Source organism: Crinia signifera, chromosome 5 (genome assembly GCF_055691185.1).
Source record: "Crinia signifera chromosome 5, ASM5569118v1, whole genome shotgun sequence".
NCBI lineage: Eukaryota > Metazoa > Chordata > Amphibia > Anura > Myobatrachidae > Crinia > Crinia signifera.
The window spans coordinates 151,434,978-151,456,022 of NC_139221.1; positions in this window are offsets into that span (position 1 = coordinate 151,434,978).

The following is a 21,045-nucleotide window of genomic DNA, read 5'->3' on the forward strand; positions in this document are numbered from 1 at the left end:
GGAAAAGTCTGACTGAGTACCTTCACCTCTGCCAGATGGTGGGACAGTTCTAGACCATAATTCCACTGGTAGGAGGGGGAGAAACACTGGGCCCAGTAGGTGACTCTCTTGATAGGGTTTGCAGTCCCTGAAGGATGAGACAGGATGACAGGAGACAGGATGAAGGATGAGTTTAGTATCTTTTCCCAAGGAGCGGAGAAACGCTGGTACTGAGTAGCTTGCTCCCATTTCAGAGGTTCACCGCCTCTGATGGGGATACAGCAAAAAGCCCAATTTAGTACCTTAACCTTGGGATGCGAGAAACACTGCCTGGGGCTGGAAAGTGCCCTAGGTGGAAGCATAGAAACACTCGGTCAGACATGACTGACTGGCTGCCTGGAGCTCAAGGCTGCACTGTGCCCGCGGGCACTCAGGGGTGCAGAAAACTCAGGGGTGCCAGAACATGCACTGGTGATCCCAAAATCACTAAGCACAAGAATGGCACTTGCACTGTGCACTCTCTCTTTAGGTTAGTGCTTCACGTCCTTAGCCTAGGTATTTTGGCTGGGGTAGGACAATTTTTCACACCCCCACCCCGGCCTTCTGGCTGGGGTCTCTTAATTATTTTTTTCTCTTCCTTCTTCCACGGAGGGAAGCCTACAGAGGGTCTCTCCAAACCTCTGGGTGCGGAGGACCCACCATCCTAACCCTTCTTAGGGTTGAGGAAAGAGGGTCTCTTTGAGCTCCGTGGAAGAGGACCCACTGATCTCTTTTTTACCTTCTTCACCATATGGCTGAGAGGTATTAGGGGAGTAACGGGGCCCTTCTCCTTTGGAAGAGGGTCCATAAGTACATACGGCCCCCTATGCATGATGTAGGCCAGGTCACTGCACTGGGTGTTGGGAGGGTTGGGTGTTTTTTCAAACTCTTTAATAAGTTTCCCTCTTGTCTGCTCTGGAGGTGTTGGGCACCTTGTTTCCTTTCAAAGTCCAGGTGGCATCGGGGTTGGGGTGAACCTAATATGAGTATGAGAAGAAATAATATACACACTGATCGGTGGGAAAAATTGCAGGATGATGACATCATCTTGCCTATATTGTATAGAGCCAGTTTGTGCAGGAAGAGATCATTGCCAGCTTGTTTTGTGGGGGCCCAAACAAACCAATAATTTCAGCCTCAATTGTGGCAGTCCCTGTCGCTGAAATGATTGGTTTGTTAAAGTGTGCATGTCCTGTTTAATACTATATATAAGGGTGGGTGGGAGCTACAAGGGTTCTGCACAAAGTTTTGCAGGATATAAAAGTAGAAAAACAAATGTCAGCTTGATGTAGGGAGCTAGACACTGAACAAAATTGTCACTGGTTAGTTGCCACTTAATACAAAAAATCTTGAAAAAAGTGTTTATAGTCATTATAATTGAGACCCAGCTTTCTCCTATAAGCTTAATAGATGGACTTTGGACATACAGTAATTCCAAATACCACATTATTATTGGCCATGGGGGCTTTTGATCAGAGGATCAAGCTGGACCAATATGGTGGATTCTTTCTCTACGAGTGGTGACATAGATTGCGCACATCTTAATTCTTTAGTTAACCGCTGTGTGTAGAATTTGTCCAAGTCTTTTGATTTGCTGTCCAACCAAAGTGGCCACATGTGTTTGACAGCCAATCTGATCTGATGTGCGCATCGAATCGGAGTTGGAGGTCTGACCCACTGCACGCCTGACCTCCACCCACCCCTGGGGTGGTATCAGGCAATGGGATTGAATGCGATACGTGACATGCAGAAGGACAGCATGTTAGAACTGTCTTTATTTACCATGTACTTGTCTTAAATTGCCTTATACTGTAATTGGTTATTTAATGGTTTTTTTTTGTTTTGTTGATGATTTATGTATTATTAGGAGCTGCAGAACCCTTGTGGCACAATATAAATACACAATATTAAGAATAAAAATACCATCATTTGCATGATGTCCCAAACAGCATTTTTCTATAGCATAGTTGTATAAAGTATTCTGAAATTCTCAGAATCCACTCCTTAATTTTTTTGTTTGCAGGCACCTGGTTTTAAGTATAGTTGTTAATTGTTGCGGTGCTTTCACCTCTCATTAACATTTTCTGCTGCATCCACCTTCTTTATTTTTAGGTCACAATAGTCAGGAACATTAAATACATTTAAGCGACAACTATAGCTTACTGGATAGTTAGAGTCATACAGTCTTTCACAGCCGTGCTCTCAGAATGCCAACCAGATGTCTGTCTCTTTATGCCAAAAGGCCCAGTTTTGGCCTAGTTCCTAGCTTAGTGGCGGAATAAGTACTTTTGTTGACCTGCAATGTCCTAGAAATACAATAATTTGCAATAAAATGCCATGGTGCACTATTTTTTGCAGAATTTACAGTCTGTGGAGAGAGCTGAGGTGTGGATGTTTATTTCTTCTTTGTGTTGTGGGTGAGATAGGACTGGAAACACTTAAGACCAAATTTTGTCAATAAAATGCACAAACTTCTTGCCCAAATGTTATGCCCAAATTATTTTGGTGAACAGTTTTCAACATTTTGATTTTAGACCTTATGTATTATAAGCTTTCCACAATACTATTTAAGTGATCTACATATCTGTTAATCATACATATGCTTAATCGAATATTTTCTATGCTACAGTACTCTCAACTAAAGTCAGGTATACTGTATGCGCAACTAAAATGTAATAAGAAACTAAAATATAATTGATCACACTTGAAATAAACAGGTCAATTTTCTCTTAACATAAGAAAATACATAGAAATTAACATACATTCATATAAAAATTCAAGCCCCATATGGTATCAGTAATATATAACTACAGATAGGGCAGGTCCCATCCTTGCCGCCAGGCCGCCATGGCGGAGGTTCTGGCGCTCCGAAATTCTTCTTGCGCCGGCGTCCGCCAAGGGGCGTGGGTTCACGCCATGCAATACAATCCGCCACCACTGGGTGGCTAATGCTCCATCAAGCTAGAGTCGGAGTGCTATACTGCAATGTGCCAATGGAAACCCGCCATTCGCCGTACGGAGCGCGCTTGCTGTATGAGACGCTCGTGCGTGATGAGCTGCTCATAGGAAATGAGACGCTCGTGCAAATGAGTCGCTCGTGAACATCGAAGCGCGCAAAAGGGCCGTGTACTGTAGTGTCATGATCCTACAGTATACAAGCATTTACCTTCACGTTCACGTAGCCGATGCTGAATATTTTGAACTGTTGGTACTGTGCATAATGTGTATGTCAATCGCCTCCTCCCTTTCCAGGGGAGGAGGGGGTTGACTTGACCTTAAATACAGTACAGCACATTACAGCGCTAATTCTTTAAAGGACCGTCTCAGACGCTGTCGGGACTCGGGTTTCGCCAATGGGGCTGCAGACGCAACAGATTATTATATCAGCACTCTACCGACCATAGACATCACTGTGTTGCGTAGTGTAGTGGGTAGCTGCGCGCGTCTTCATGCAGGAGACCCGTGTTCGATCACGGTGTCAATTTTTTTTTTTTTTTATTCGAATATTTTGTAGAGTGATATTTCTTAAAGCCAAACCATGAAATGTAACAGTTTTAACAAAACTAGACAAATAAAACAGTTAATGTTTTACAGGTGTCCTCACAGAATCATACTGTAAGTGAGGTAATTAGCTCCACCTGTGGATCATTTATAATGTGTCAGTCAGTAACGAGTACACCTGTGCCACAGCTACTGTAGGTGTTCATGAAGTGTTGGTACTGTAGAGTAAGAGGACTTGATTTGGCTATAGTACCATTGCACTATTGTCTCTTCCACGGAGTAATGTGTACTACAGTATACTGTATGCAGCTGAGGTCAACCGCCTCCTCCCCTCCCCCCCCCCTCCCCCCAGGGGAGGAGGGGGTTGAATTGACCTGAAATACATTTCAGGACATTACACTACACCATCTCCTGCAGCGGTAATCCACGAAGGGGCGGGCCGTCTCAGACGCTGGTCTGTCAAGGGCGGGCCGTCTCAGACGCTGCTGGGACTCGGGTTTCGCCACTGGGCAGCAGGCCCCACAGATTATTATATCAGCACTCTACCGACCAAAGACATCAATGTGTTGCGTAGTGTAGTGGGTAGCTGCGCCCGTCTTCATGCAGGAGACCCGTGTTCGATCACGGTGTCAATTTTTTTTTTTTTTTTTATTCGAATATTTTGTAGAGTGATATTTCTTAAAGCCAAACCATGAAATGTAACAGTTTTAACAAAACTAGACAAATAAAACAGTTAATGTTTTACAGGTGTCCTCACAGAATCATACTGTAAGTGAGGTAATTAGCTCCACCTGTGGATCATTTATAATGTGTCAGTCAGTAACGAGTACACCTGTGCCACAGCTACTGTAGGTGTTCATGAAGTGTTGGTACTGTAGAGTAAGAGGACTTGATTTGGCTACAGTACCATTGCACTATTGTCTCTTCCACGGAGTAATGTGTACTACAGTATACTGTATGCAGCTGAGGTCAACCGCCTCCTCCCCTCCCCCCCCTCCCCCCAGGGGCGGAGGGGGGGTGAACCGACCTGAAATACATTCCAGGACATTACACTACACTATCTCCTGCAGCGCTAATCCGCGAAGGGGCGGGCCGTCTCAGACGCTGGTCCGTCTCAGACGCTGCTGGGACGCGGGTTTCGCCACTGGGCTGCGGATGCTACGCTGGCCACGCCACAGTATCTTAAATCAACTCCATGCCAACGTGGACAGTGGGGGTATGAACTATCCACATTGGCATGGAGTTACAGCAAGTTACTTTATTTTAGATACAGTAGTTTGGCGAGCGCACCCAACCCGGAAGTAGCACGGCGCCATGATGGCGCCGTGAAACTACACAAGAACAAAATAAAGTTTTGGGACGCATGATGAATGTCATGTGTCGCACACAGCGTGTGTTACTAGGACGCCCGCTCCGCCATTTTTAGCCTACTGCACTGTATGCTGTACAATGGCGCAGCACAGCAGAGAAGAGCCATACAGCACCCGGGAGCTTAGGCACCTGGTGCGCTGTAGAGACCTCACTCTCTCCAGCAACAGGGAGAAGGTGCGGGCGTATAAAAATGCCCGTAGGGCAATTCTTGCAGACACTGGCCGTGAGCGGTCTGTCCGCTCCCTAGAGCGCCGGTGGAGCGACCTGGTCAGGAGAGACTTCAGGCCATCAGATGCTGTAAGTACAGTAATGTGAGGATACTGTACAGTGTACCAGAATAAAGTTTTAATAAAGTGGTGACTGCAGTACAAGTGTATACAGTAGTAACGCCAAGTGTACCCTTTAATTCCTGTGTTCACTCAAAGTTTACTGTACACAGTGTACAGTACCTGGGTGCCCGCCATGTGTATCCTACTGTACAGTACTATATAATAATACAGTACTTGGTGTCCCCCATACCTCCCAACATGACCCTCACCAGCAGGGACACAATGCTCTGCTTCTGGACTTTCCTCTTAATTTAGGATTACCATCACCTGTGGAGAAACACCTTTCTTATTAGTTAACCTGTTCAAAAACTGGTGATTGGCAATCATACTGTACTGTACATTAAGAGGAAAGTCCAGAAGCAGAGCATTTTGTCCCTCCTGGCATGGGTCATGTTGGGAGGTATGTAATACCGGTGGGGCCCACCATGTGTATCCTATAATTATACAGTACTTGGGGTCCCGCATAATACCGGTGTGGCCCTCCATGTGGATCCTATAATAATACAGCATTTGGGGTCCCCCATACTGTAATACAAGTGTGGTTCCACCATGTGTATCCTACTGTATAATAATACAGTATTTGGGGTCCCACATTATACCAGTGTGGCCCTCCATGTGTATCGTACTGTATACAGTACTGCAATAATACTGTACCTGGCGTTACAATATTTGTCACAATGGTTTTTATATAGACCTGTCACGCCGACGTCGGAGGGAGGAGCGGCGCTGCCCCCCCCCCTTACCACAGAGGCAGAGGAGGAGGATGATGAGGAGCAGCCGGGCACCAGCTCAACTGGTAAGTACTTTACAGTATAACACCAGGGGTCCAACCATTTCATTTACTGTACAGTATGTTTACAGGTTTTTTTTGCATTTGTAGCATCGGTAAGCCACACCCCCACCCAGGCAGAAGAGGTGGTGGTGATGGAGGAGGAGGGAGATGAGGTGGTGGAGGAGGAAGAGGGGGAGGAGCAGGAGGAGGAGGAGGCTGCGCCATTCAGTAAGTACAGTGGTACAGTACATACTGTACACTATGAACAATTGGGGTTGTGTGTGAATAGCGATCAACAATGCGGTGTACATTGCTAAGCAAGGTTTACAGTATTTAATAAAACAATACAGTACACGATCTTGCATACAGTAAATTACACTGTACAATGCAGGGGGTACTGTGCAATGGTATTGCCAACTATTACGACAGAAGTGAGACATCTCACAGGATCTCTGCTACTGCACAAACAATGGGTTAAACTACAGTACAGTGCAGTCCGGTTGTTATTGGGTGTATGGTGGGGGGGTGGCCAGTACACCTTGTCTGGCTGTGGCTTCTCGCTAGTCTGGACCTACAGTACAGTACTCTGCTAAGGGCAGCCAGATGCCTCTGTCCGGTGGAGGGTGTGCTTTGTGGGATGCGGAGGTGGGGGTTGGTTGCTGAAGAGGGTGGAAGTGCAGGTGGTTCTAGAGGACCTGACGATGCCATTTGGTTTAGGCATTCACTTTGGGGGGCTCTGCGGTGGGTGTCACGCAGCATTTGGGCCTTGGCTGGTTGTACAGTAGGTGGCTGGTGCCCGCTTGGAGATGGTGTGTAGGCATTTCAATCTACAGCATTAGGGCCTTCTTCTACGGAGTTGTACAGTAGTAGGAAAATTACTGTACAGTATGTTGACAGTGTTTTTTTTTTTTTTTTTTTTACATTTGCAGCATCAATAAGGCACACCCCCACCCAGGGAGATGAGGTGGTGGAGGAGGAAGAGGGGGAGGAGCAGGAGGAGGAGGAGGCTGCGCCATTCAGTAAGTACAGTGGTACAGTACATACTGTACACTATGAACAATTGGGGTTGTGTGTGAATAGCGATCAACAATGCGGTGTACATTGCTAAGCAAGGTTTACAGTATTTAATAAAACAATACAGTACACGATCTTGCATACAGTAAATTACACTGTACAATGCAGGGGGTACTGTGCAATGGTATTGCCAACTATTACGACAGAAGTGAGACATCTCACAGGATCTCTGCTACTGCACAAACAATGGGTTAAACTACAGTACAGTGCAGTCCGGTTGTTATTGGGTGTATGGTGGGGGGGTGGCCAGTACACCTTGTCTGGCTGTGGCTTCTCGCTAGTCTGGACCTACAGTACAGTACTCTGCTAAGGGCAGCCAGATGCCTCTGTCCGGTGGAGGGTGTGCTTTGTGGGATGCGGAGGTGGGGGTTGGTTGCTGAAGAGGGTGGAAGTGCAGGTGGTTCTAGAGGACCTGACGATGCCATTTGGTTTAGGCATTCACTTTGGGGGGCTCTGCGGTGGGTGTCACGCAGCATTTGGGCCTTGGCTGGTTGTACAGTAGGTGGCTGGTGCCCGCTTGGAGATGGTGTGTAGGCATTTCAATCTACAGCATTAGGGCCTTCTTCTACGGAGTTGTACAGTAGTAGGAAAATTACTGTACAGTATGTTGACAGTGTTTTTTTTTTTGTTTTTTTTACATTTGCAGCATCAATAAGGCACACCCCCACCCAGGGAGATGAGGTGGTGGAGGAGGAAGAGGGGGAGGAGCAGGAGGAGGAGGAGGCTGCGCCATTCAGTAAGTACAGTGGTACAGTACATACTGTACACTATGAACAATTGGGGTTGTGTGTGAATAGCGATCAACAATGCGGTGTACATTGCTAAGCAAGGTTTACAGTATTTAATAAAACAATACAGTACACGATCTTGCATACAGTAAATTACACTGTACAATGCAGGGGGTACTGTGCAATGGTATTGCCAACTATTACGACAGAAGTGAGACATCTCACAGGATCTCTGCTACTGCACAAACAATGGGTTAAACTACAGTACAGTGCAGTCCGGTTGTTATTGGGTGTATGGTGGGGGGGTGGCCAGTACACCTTGTCTGGCTGTGGCTTCTCGCTAGTCTGGACCTACAGTACAGTACTCTGCTAAGGGCAGCCAGATGCCTCTGTCCGGTGGAGGGTGTGCTTTGTGGGATGCGGAGGTGGGGGTTGGTTGCTGAAGAGGGTGGAAGTGCAGGTGGTTCTAGAGGACCTGACGATGCCATTTGGTTTAGGCATTCACTTTGGGGGGCTCTGCGGTGGGTGTCACGCAGCATTTGGGCCTTGGCTGGTTGTACAGTAGGTGGCTGGTGCCCGCTTGGAGATGGTGTGTAGGCATTTCAATCTACAGCATTAGGGCCTTCTTCTACGGAGTTGTACAGTAGTAGGAAAATTACTGTACAGTATGTTGACAGTGGTTTCTTTTTTACATTTGCAGCATCAATAAGGCACACCTCCACCCAGGGAGATGAGGTGGTGGAGGAGGAAGAGGGGGAGGAGCAGGAGGAGGAGGAGGAGGCGGCGCCATTCAGTAAGTACAGTGGTACAGTACATACTGTACACTATGAACAATTGGGGTTGTGTGTGAATAGCGATCAACAATGCGGTGTACATTGCTAAGCAAGGTTTACAGTATTTAATAAAACAATACAGTACACGATCTTGCATACAGTAAATTACACTGTACAATGCAGGGGGTACTGTGCAATGGTATTGCCAACTATTACGACAGAAGTGAGACATCTCACAGGATCTCTGCTACTGCACAAACAATGGGTTAAACTACAGTACAGTGCAGTCCGGTTGTTATTGGGTGTATGGTGGGGGGGTGGCCAGTACACCTTGTCTGGCTGTGGCTTCTCGCTAGTCTGGACCTACAGTACAGTACTCTGCTAAGGGCAGCCAGATGCCTCTGTCCGGTGGAGGGTGTGCTTTGTGGGATGCGGAGGTGGGGGTTGGTTGCTGAAGAGGGTGGAAGTGCAGGTGGTTCTAGAGGACCTGACGATGCCATTTGGTTTAGGCATTCACTTTGGGGGGCTCTGCGGTGGGTGTCACGCAGCATTTGGGCCTTGGCTGGTTGTACAGTAGGTGGCTGGTGCCCGCTTGGAGATGGTGTGTAGGCATTTCAATCTACAGCATTAGGGCCTTCTTCTACGGAGTTGTACAGTAGTAGGAAAATTACTGTACAGTATGTTGACAGTGGTTTCTTTTTTACATTTGCAGCATCAATAAGGCACACCTCCACCCAGGGAGATGAGGTGGTGGAGGAGGAAGAGGGGGAGGAGCAGGAGGAGGAGGAGGAGGCGGCGCCATTCAGTAAGTACAGTGGTACAGTACATACTGTACACTATGAACAATTGGGGTTGTGTGTGAATAGCGATCAACAATGCGGTGTACATTGCTAAGCAAGGTTTACAGTATTTAATAAAACAATACAGTACACGATCTTGCATACAGTAAATTACACTGTACAATGCAGGGGGTACTGTGCAATGGTATTGCCAACTATTACGACAGAAGTGAGACATCTCACAGGATCTCTGCTACTGCACAAACAATGGGTTAAACTACAGTACAGTGCAGTCCGGTTGTTATTGGGTGTATGGTGGGGGGGTGGCCAGTACACCTTGTCTGGCTGTGGCTTCTCGCTAGTCTGGACCTACAGTACAGTACTCTGCTAAGGGCAGCCAGATGCCTCTGTCCGGTGGAGGGTGTGCTTTGTGGGATGCGGAGGTGGGGGTTGGTTGCTGAAGAGGGTGGAAGTGCAGGTGGTTCTAGAGGACCTGACGATGCCATTTGGTTTAGGCATTCACTTTGGGGGGCTCTGCGGTGGGTGTCACGCAGCATTTGGGCCTTGGCTGGTTGTACAGTAGCTGGCTGGTACCCGCTTGGAGATGGTGTGTAGGCATTTCAATCTACAGCATTAGGGACTTCTTCTACGGAGTTGTACAGTAGTAGGAAAATTACTGTACAGTATGTTGACAGTGGTTTCTTTTTTACATTTGCAGCATCAATAAGGCACACCTCCACCCAGGGAGATGAGGTGGTGGAGGAGGAAGAGGGGGAGGAGCAGGAGGAGGAGGAGGCGGCGCCATTCAGTAAGTACAGTGGTACAGTACATACTGTACACTATGAACAATTGGGGTTGTGTGTGAATAGCGATCAACAATGCGGTGTACATTGCTAAGCAAGGTTTACAGTATTTAATAAAACAATACAGTACACGATCTTGCATACAGTAAATTACACTGTACAATGCAGGGGGTACTGTGCAATGGTATTGCCAACTATTACGACAGAAGTGAGACATCTCACAGGATCTCTGCTACTGCACAAACAATGGGTTAAACTACAGTACAGTGCAGTCCGGTTGTTATTGGGTGTATGGTGGGGGGGTGGCCAGTACACCTTGTCTGGCTGTGGCTGTGGCAGCATTAGGGCCTTCTTCTACGGAGTTGTACAGTAGTAGGCAAATAATGTTTTTAATCTTTTATTCTCCACTCAGCCATCATTGTGGTGGATGACCATGAAATGGAGCTGGAGGAAGAGGAGGAGGAGGATGAAAGCGGTAAGAATTACTGTAGTACTGTACTGCTATATTTCAACAGGCTCCAGCAGAAACTGAGGCCCTTATTCTAGTTCACTCTTTCTGACAAAATCCTTCTTACTGTAGATGGACAAAACCATGTGCACTGCAGGTGGGGCAGATGTACTGTAACATGGCCAGAGAGAATTAGATTTAGGTGGGGTTTTACTTCAAAGTGAGATGTACTGTACTGTATACTGTATTGCATTGTAAAAATAAAGCAGCCAGTATTTACCCTGCACAGAAACAAAATGACCCACCCAAATCTAATTCTCTCTGCACATTTTAAATCTGCGCCCCTGCAGTGCACATGGTTTTGTCCATCTACTGTAAGAAGGATTTTGTCCAAAAGAGTGAACTGCTGTAGAATAAGGGCCTCAGTTTCTGCTGAAAAATAGCACTGGCTGTACTGTATTGTAACCAAGGGTTAAATTGAGGGGGAACGGGGTGGAACTGATTTCCACCACCTCTAATGGTAGGGGGAACTAATCTTGTGCAATCAGTAAATGGACTTTGGTGTAGACGTTGCTCTCTCAATCTACTGTACAGTATCTTTCTCACACTACAGTACTTCACAGTACAGTATCTCTCTATAACTACTGTACAGTACTGTATCTCTCCATACAGTAGCTCTCTCACTTTACTGTATTTCCCTTGGTACTGTCAGTTGCGAAAATTTGTATACTGCACAGTACTGTATTCTAATGCTCATTTTTTCTCCCACTACAGTGCCAATTGTCCATGGGGGCCCAAGGCCCGAACAGTGGCTGGGCAACCCCCACCGGCGCTCTCAACAGGGCAGGACAGATACAGGCTCCCAGGGGCCTGGCCCGGGCACCGGGCCAAATGATAGAGGTACAGTAATGTCAGTGATTCAACTGTTTGAATTGCTTTTGCACCTCAGGACTACTGTAAATCGCCTGTGTGCACCCCCTAGGTTTGCCACCTCATCCCTTTAAAACTGGAGACATATTAATTACACAGGTTCTGTGGCTGGCTCACTTCAAGACTCAATTTCAAATGTTTTTTTTTTTTTTTTTAACAGCCATCAAACTTCATTCCAACTGTATTTTTGTAATCAGCCACATTAATATGTCTCCAGTTTTAAAGGGATGAGGTGGCAACCCTAGCGGATTAGGTGGCAACCCTAACACCGCCATCAACATACAGTACTGTATTATCACTACTACACTGTTCAATAATAACAATAACTGTATTTGTGTTGTACTGTACTTAAAGTAACAATAATATTTTACTTCCCCCCCCCCCCCACAGAACAGCAACAAAGGGCTCAGCGGCTGAGGGCACTGGAAATGCTGCGGGTGCTGATGCACCACATTATTGATGTGCTTTTTAATTTTTTGTTGCGTTTAATTTAATGTTATTATTATTATTTTTTAATGATTTTTCTTACTTTATAAATATTTTATGGTTACTCCAATGTATCATTGTCATTTTTCTAGCGTGGGACAATACTGTACAGTAACTTACAGTACTGTATGCTACTGCAAATAAACACTTTTATTGACGGCAGATGGATTATATGACATACAGTACAATCAGTGGGGAAAAGGTAGTAAGGTACAGTACAGAATAGTAAAAAAGGTAAAATCACACACAACATTTTTTTTAATTTTTTTATTTTAATATTTGTTTGGGGTAGGGGTTCAATGAGACACACACAGAAAACAGACTGGTTACATCGCACAGAATCAACATTTTTTTATTTTTTTTATACTTTTTTTCAATTTAAAAAACACTTTTATTGACAGCAGATGGATGATATGACATACAGTACAATCAGTGGGGAAAGGTAGCAAGGTACAGTACAGAATAATAAAACAAGGTAAAATCACACACACAACATTTTTTTTATTTTTAATATTTGTTTGGGGTGGGGGGTTCAGCAAGACACACAGAAAACAGACTGGTTACATCACACAGAATCAAAGTTATTGTATTTTTTATATTTTTTTACCTCTAGAAAAAAACACTTTTATTGACAGCGGATGATATAAGATACAGTAGTCCGTTTTATAAATGCATATACAGTACTGTACCTGTACAGTGTACATTCCAATTAACTGTCTTCATAACAACCTGCGTACAGCACTACATACCACTGGCTTGGCCATTTCTTTCAACGACAACAGGCAAAACTTTATACAGATGATTTATGTAATTATTACAGTTGTCCGGTGTCAGCACTTCTTGCCAAAATTTACGGATCCCATCTATCAGCTGCTGTTTTGTTGTTGGCTTCGCAGTGTTCCTGATGTACTTCTTCAGTTGAGCCCATACCAATTCAATTGGATTCATGTCCGGGGATCTAAAGTAAACAGTATGGTAAAGTATTTCAATAATGTTTCTTATAGAAAAGAAAAAACTTTTAAAACACAAAATACTTTAGAATGCAATACTCACTCTGGTGGAGTGCGTTCCCAATTGATGCCTTTCTCAACCATGAATTTCGCAGAGGCAGAGTGTTTGGGATCATTATCCTGGAATAGTCTGTGATGCAATGGGTAATATTTTTGCACGAATGGCACCATACATCGCTCTACTATATTTTCTTGAAAGAATTGTTTATCCATGATCCCTAGAGACATAACAACAAACAGTATTGTTTATTAATAATCACCTTATTCAATTTTAATTATTGTAGTGTACAGTATTTCTTACAAGCACAGGCAGAGCATCAAATAGACAGTAGTACTGTACCTTCGAACACTAACATGGGACCAGCTCCTAATCGTGATATGGCTCCCCATACGTGGATCTTCAATGGATGCTTTGGACGTGGCTTAAATGAGATATGGCCCTTCTTACGGAATGACATTCGTGAGAACCTCTCGAGTGCTACTGAGGATTCATCAGTGAAAATGACATCCGGAAATGTTTCACCGCTCTCAATCCAACGACGTGCCTGTTCCACTCTCTTCTCTTTGTTAACATCTCTAATCATGGGAGTTATCCTGCCAACAGCACAAAAATTAAATACTGTATACTGCACATCATTATACAGTCGTACTGTACTTTGTAAAGTACAGGTATTAAATGTGAAAAGGTGCGCATTATTGCATTACTGCTTTATACTGTATACAGTAGTCTTACCTTGAAGATCTATAGCTCCATCCCATATTCCGACGCATTTTTCGAATGCTGCCGAGTGAAATGTCAAAGTCATACTCTGATTTAAATATGTTTTTGATTTGTCGAGCAGTCATTTCATCATTGGCACTAGTTAATTGCTCCACAATTTTTTCAGCTCTCCTACAGTGCATAAATAAGAATTAATGAACAATTCAATGACTGAAAAGTAATGTTTTATGGTTTTCACTATACAGTATTATTACAACAAAGGTTAATACTACAGTACCGTTGTTTATAGTCAAGACAGTACAGTACTTTTTGCCAGTTTAACAAACAATACTTTTAATTACTGTACTGTACAGTAGTGATCTTACCATGAGCACTTTGGAGCAAATATTTTCTTTCTGGTTGTTGTTCTCTCGAAAGCATGATAGCGCACTGTTTCTAAAGTGACTACAATCCCACTTTCCTTCAGCCAAGCTTGGATCTCTTTGGTACTTTTCTTGTTTTTTTTCATGGTTGCAATTTGTTTGCTCATCGCCTCGTTGATTTTAACCGGCATGTTGTATAACTGTACTGTACACGGTCCTGTGTAAAGAAAATACATTTTTAAATACTGCTTTAGAAGACATGGACTTTTTTTTAACAAAACATTTACTACTTTTAATTTTATTAAAAATGTAATCTTTATTTGTCATTTGTAATATCAATGTAATAAAAAATGCAATGCTAAACAGTTTCAAAAAATAAAAAATTATTTACAATGGTTCAACCACAGTGTTTGACTCCACCCCAACCCAAAATAATAAATAAGCTTCTAGTGCGTCTCATTTGCAAGTGACTCTCCTTTCCTTTGCAAATGAGTCTCCTTTGTAAGTGAGTCACATTCGCAAGTGAGTCTCATTTGCAGGTAAATTCATTTGCAGATGAGTCTCATTTGCAAGTGCCTTTCAGACTCGTGGGAAAGCAGATTCCTGGGCGTCCCGAAGGAAAACTGAAGGCAAACTACTCCAAATCAACAAAAACACACATGGACTGCATTGATACCTCAAGAGTATGTAATTCATCTCCAATATGCTCTCTTTATTTCTGTGTTATGCAAACTCTTGTATGATTTGAAAAGTTCTGATTTAATGAATTGTTTGTAATTGTTATTACTTGTTTGGTGAAGTTGTTCAGTGAAGTATAGTTTAGTGTTGCATTCTGCCTGATGTCTACTCAAACACAGTGCAAATTATCTCCTTCACAGTGCAAATTATCTCCTTTGACCATTTGGCCGTTAGTGTTCAGGTATAGCCTGACCTGAACAGATTTACTATATTCTTAGAATTAGTGACCTGCAGCTTTTCTGAACAGTAAAAAAATAAAAACAGACATTGAACAACATCATCAAACAGGTAATTTCAACTTTAGATTTTGATTTTGTACTGTATGAACATGGCTAGGAATAACAGAGGCACAGGCAAAATTTTTAAAACTATGTGTGCAAACGCTAGAAGCCTAGGAGACAAAATTCCTGATCTAATCGCAATAATGACAAGGGATGACCTAGACATTGTGGCTATCACAGAGACATGGTGGAATGAGAACCATGGCTGGGACGTAGCTATACCAGGATACAATTTATTTAGGAAGGACAGAATGGGAAGAATCGGAGGAGGGGTAGCAATGTATGTAAAGAAAAGCATAAATGCTACTTTAATACAAAACATTGAAGAAAAAACTGAGGCCCTTTGGGTGACCATAGAAATGGGGGAGAAGGACATTATTCGTACTGGGGTCATCTATAGGCCACCAGGCCAGGGGCAGGATTTGGACAGGAGCCTATTGCTTGATGTCACTAAAATGGCTTTAAAGGGAGAAGTCATAATCATGGGAGACTTTAATCTACCTGATGTGAATTGGGAGGAGTCTTTTGCAAGATCATCTACAAGTGGCAAATTTCTAAATTCCCTACAGGGAGCCTCTCTCAAGCAATTGGTGAGGGAGCCTACTCGCAAAGACTCAATATTAGATTTAATACTCACAAATGGTGACAGGATATCAGACATATATGTGGGTGAGAACCTGGGATCCAGTGATCATCAAGCAGTATGGTTTAGTATCAAGGCAGGGTCCAACTCCAGTCACACAAAAACTAAGGTGTTGGATTTTAGGAAGGCTGACTTTGCAAAAATGGGGAGATGTTTAAGCGACTCATTAGCGCATTGGACGAACTTGAAAGGAGTGCAGGAGAGGTGGAGAAAATTAAAAAGTGCAATACTAAAGGCAACGGACCTTTGTATCAAAAGGGTTAAGAAAAGTACCAGGAAAAGGAAGCCAGTGTGGTTTACAAAAGAGGTATCAACTAGTGTAAAAGCAAAAAAGATGGCCTTTAGGACATACAAGCAGACTCAAAATAATAATGACAAAGAAGTGTATCTTGCCAGACGCAAAGAGGCTAAGAAAGTGATCAGGCGTGCCAAGGCACAAGCTGAGGAGAAAATGGCTCAGTCGGTAGATAAAGGAAACAAAACTTTTTTTAAGTATATAAATGAAAGGAGAAAATCAAATGGAGGAATAATAAGACTGCGGACAGACACTGAGAATTTGGTGGAGGGAGACAAGGCAATTGCAGATCATCTAAATAATTACTTTTGCTCTGTATTCACTATAGAAGGAGAAGGGAAGGGACCACAGTTAAGTTGCAAGGACATTCATAAAAATAAGGTAGATGGAGGTACATTTACTAGGGAGAAAGTCCTAACAGAACTTTCAAGACTGAAAGTGGATAAATCAATGGGGCCAGACGGAGTGCATCCAAGGATACTAAAAGAACTAAAAGATGTGTTGGTAGCGCCATTAACAGATTTATTCAATCAGTCACTAGATACAGGTGCAGTTCCAGAGGACTGGAGAAAAGCAAATGTAGTTCCACTGCACAAAAGCGGAAGCAAAGAAGAAGCAAGTAACTACAGACCAGTGAGCCTTACATCAGTAGTAGGGAAAATAATGGAAACACTATTAAAAGAAAGAATAGTGGAATATCTTAAATTAAACAACTTACAGGATCCAAAACAGCATGGTTTTACTGCAGGGAGATCATGCCAAACAAGTCTCATTGACTTTTTTGACTCCGTGACCAAAATACTAGATGAAGGGGGGGCTGTAGATGTGGCATATCTAGACTTTAGTAAGGCATTTGACACTGTCCCACATCGCAGGCTGCTAAATAAACTTGAAAGTGTGGGATTGGATTATAAAACAATTAAATGGATAAGAACCTGGTTGCAGGATAGGAAACAGACAGTTGTCGTAAATGGAGTGCATTCTATGGAGGGACATGTTACCAGTGGAGTACCCCAGGGATCTGTACTTGGACCAGTGCTCTTTAATATCTTTGTTAGTGACATTGCAAATGGTATTGAAGGGAAAGTATGCCTTTTTGCAGATGATACAAAGATATGCAACAGAGTAGACACACAAGGAGGGGTAAATCAAATGACTGATGATCTAAGTAAACTTGAGAATTGGTCAAGAGAATGGCAACTACAGTTTAATGCTAAAAAATGCAAAATTATGCACTTGGGACTCAAAAACCCAAAGGCTCAATATAGTATCAAGGGTACTATAATGGAAACTACTGAGGAGGAAAGAGATCTAGGAGTCACTATTTCAAGTGACTTAAAGGCAGGGAGGCAATGTAACAAAGCAATGAGGAAGGCTAGTCAGATGCTTGGTTGCATAGGGAGAGGAATCAGTAGCAGAAAAAAAGACGTAATAATGCCACTTTATAGGTCATTGGTACGACCTCATCTGGAATACTGTGTCCAGTTCTGGAGGCCATATCTTCAGAAGGATATAAATACATTGGAGAGTGTACAAAGAAGGGCAACTAAAATGGTTCATGGCCTACATCACAAAACTTACCTGGATAGACTAAAAGATCTTAACATGTATAGTTTGGAGCAGAGAAGGGAAAGGGGGGACATGATAGAAATCTTCAAATATATCAAAGGTTTTAACATAGTACAGGTGGGAAATTTTCTTCAAAGGAAAACAAGTAATAAAACACGAGGACATGCACTGAAACTGGAGGGAGGTAGGTTCAGGGGAAATGTTAGAAAGAATTACTTCACAGAAAGGGTAGTGGATAAGTGGAATAGCCTCCCATCAGAGGTGGTAGAGGCTAAGACAGTAGAACAATTTAAACATGCTTGGGATAGGCATATGAATATCCTTACAAAGAAATAAGGATTAAAAAGGGTTGAGTTTACCTGAAGGGTAAAAAAGGGGCAGACTAGATGGGCCAAATGGTTCTTATCTGCCGTCAAATTCTATGTTTCTATGTTTCTATGTTTCTATGTCCCAGGAAAGCCACCTGGCTACGGTACTGGCTGGGCTTGCGTCCTATTTGCTATTGCGACCGAAGCGCCGGGAGAAGGGAGCGTGCTGCAATGGGGCCGTGCTTTACGTACATGGCACGCTCGATACCGCTCAAACGAGTTTCACTCGGGAGCTTACAAAATGGCGCCCAAAGCCGTGCAGACACGTGGCCGAGCCACGGAGGGAAACACGGAGTTAGAGCTAACTGGCTACGGTACTGGCTGGGCTTGCGTCCTATTTGCTATTGCGACCGAAGCGCCGGGAGAAGGGAGCGTGCTGCAATGGGGCCGTGCTTTACGTACATGGCACGCTCGATACCGCTCGAGCGAGTTTCACTCGGGAGCTTACAAAATGGCGCCAAAAGCCGTGCAGACACGTGGCCGAGCCACGGAGGGAAACACGGAGTTAGAGCTAACTGGCTACGGTACTGGCTGGGCTTGCGTCCTATTTGCTATTGCGACCGAAGCGCCGGGAGAAGGGAGCGTGCTGCAATGGGGCCGTGCTTTACGTACATGGCACGCTCGATACCGCTCGAGCGAGTTTCACTCGGGAGCTTACAAAATGGCGCCAAAAGCCGTGCAGACACGTGGCCGAGCCACGGAGGGAAACACGGAGTTAGAGCTAACTGGCTACGGTACTGGCTGGGCTTGCGTCCTATTTGCTATTGCGACCGAAGCGCCGGGAGAAGGGAGCGTGCTGCAATGGGGCCGTGCTTTACGTACATGGCACGCTCGATACCGCTCGAGCGAGTTTCACTCGGGAGCTTACAAAATGGCGCCAAAAGCCGTGCAGACACGTGGCCGAGCCACGGAGGGAAACACGGAGTTAGAGCTAACTGGCTACGGTACTGGCTGGGCTTGCGTCCTATTTGCTATTGCGACCGAAGCGTCGGGAGAAGGGAGCGTGCTTTACGGACTAACTACGGCAAAGCTTTTATCTGGCTACGAGCGTCTCAGTATGCTACAGTAATACAGGGCAAAGTTACGGTATTTTAATATAGAAATCATTAAAGAGATAGAAAAAGATTTACCGTTCAGGTACTGTACTTTTGCAACAAGCAGTTGAAATGAGCTGGATTCCGTGAGGCCAGCAACGATTTCAAGTGCAGTATTCTGTGGTACGTGAACAGTTGCAGTGAGATTTTCTAAGTGGAGACGGTCTGGAAAGCAAGTCTAGTGAGCAGTTAGGAAGCCTGCTACGAAGGAACCAGATATGCTGGTGAGACTCCCTTTTTATCTGATTCAAACAAAGGAAGTTTTTGCCGCCCAAAGCAGATCCTGGGATTGGCCTCTGCGGATATGTTGTGGGCGGTAACATTTCCATAATCCAATCACAGGATCTGCTTTTGGCGGAAAAAAATTCCTTTGTTTGAATCAGATAAAAAGAGCGCTCACAGGGACGCCAGCTACCAGTCGGCAAACCTGTTTCTTTGTTTGCAGACTTGCTGTCCGGCTCCTCTCAAAACTCGCTGAAGTTTCGTGCTACTGTTTCTGTACTTCTGCTTGAATTCCTGCATTTGAAATCGTTGCTGGCCTCACGGAATCCAGCTCATTTCAACTGCTTGTTGCAAAAGTACCTTAACGGTAAATCTTTTCCTATCTCTTTAATGATTTCTATATTAAAATACCGTAACTTTGCCCTGTATTACTGTAGCTTACTGAGACGCTCGTAGCCAGATAAAAGCTTTGCCGTAGTTTGTCCGTAAAGCACGCTCCCTTCTCCCGGCGCTTCGATCGCAATAGCAAATAGGACGCAAGCCCAGCCAGTACCGTAGGCAGTTAGCTCTAACTCCGTGTTTCCCTCCGTGGCTTGGCCACGTGTCTGCACGGCTTTTGGCGCCATTTTGTAAGCTCCCGAGTGAAACTCGCTCGAGCGGTATCGAGCGTGCCATGTACGTAAAGCACGGCCCCATTGCAGCACGCTCCCTTCTCCCGGCGCTTCGGTCGCAATAGCAAATAGGACGCAAGCCCAGCCAGTACCGTAGGCAGTTAGCTCTAACTCCGTGTTTCCCTCCGTGGCTCGGCCACGTGTCTGCACGGCTTTGGGCGCCATTTTGTAAGCTCCCGAGTGAAACTCGTTTGAGCGGTATCGAGCGTGCCATGTACGTAAAGCACGGCCCCATTGCAGCACGCTCCCTTCTCCCGGCGCTTCGGTCGCAATAGCAAATAGGACGCAAGCCCAGCCAGTACCATAGGCAGTTAGCTCTAACTCCGTGTTTCCCTCCGTGGCTCGGCCACGTGTCTGCACGGCTTTGGGCGCCATTTTGTAAGCTCCCGAGTGAAACTCGTTTGAGCGGTATCGAGCGTGCCATGTACGTAAAGCACGGCCCCATTGCAGCACGCTCCCTTCTCCCGGCGCTTCGGTCGCAATAGCAAATAGGACGCAAGCCCAGCCAGTACCGTAGGCAGTTAGCTCTAACTCCGTGTTTCCCTCCGTGGCTCGGCCACGTGTCTGCACGGCTTTGGGCGCCATTTTGTAAGCTCCCGAGTGAAACTCGTTTGAGCGGTATCGAGCGTGCCATGTACGTAAAGCACGGCCCCATTGCAGCACGCTCCCTTCTCCCGGCGCTTCGGTCGCAATAGCAAATAGGACGCAAGCCCAGCCAGTACCGTAGCCAGTTAGCTCTAACTCCGTGTTTTTCTCCGTGGCTCGGCCACGTGTCTGCACGGCTTTGGGCGCCATTTTGTAAGCTCCCGAGTGAAACTCGTTTGAGCGGTATCGAGCGTGCCATGTACGTAAAGCACGGCCCCATTGCAGCACGCTCCCTTCTCCCGGCGCTTCGGTCGCAATAGCAAGTAGGACGCAATAGCAAATAGGACGCAAGCCCAGCCAGTACCGTAGCCAGGTGGCTTTCCTGGGACGCCCAGGAATCTGCTTTCCCACGAGTCTGAAAGGCACTTGCAAATGAGACTCATCTGCAAATGAATTTACCTGCAAATGAGACTC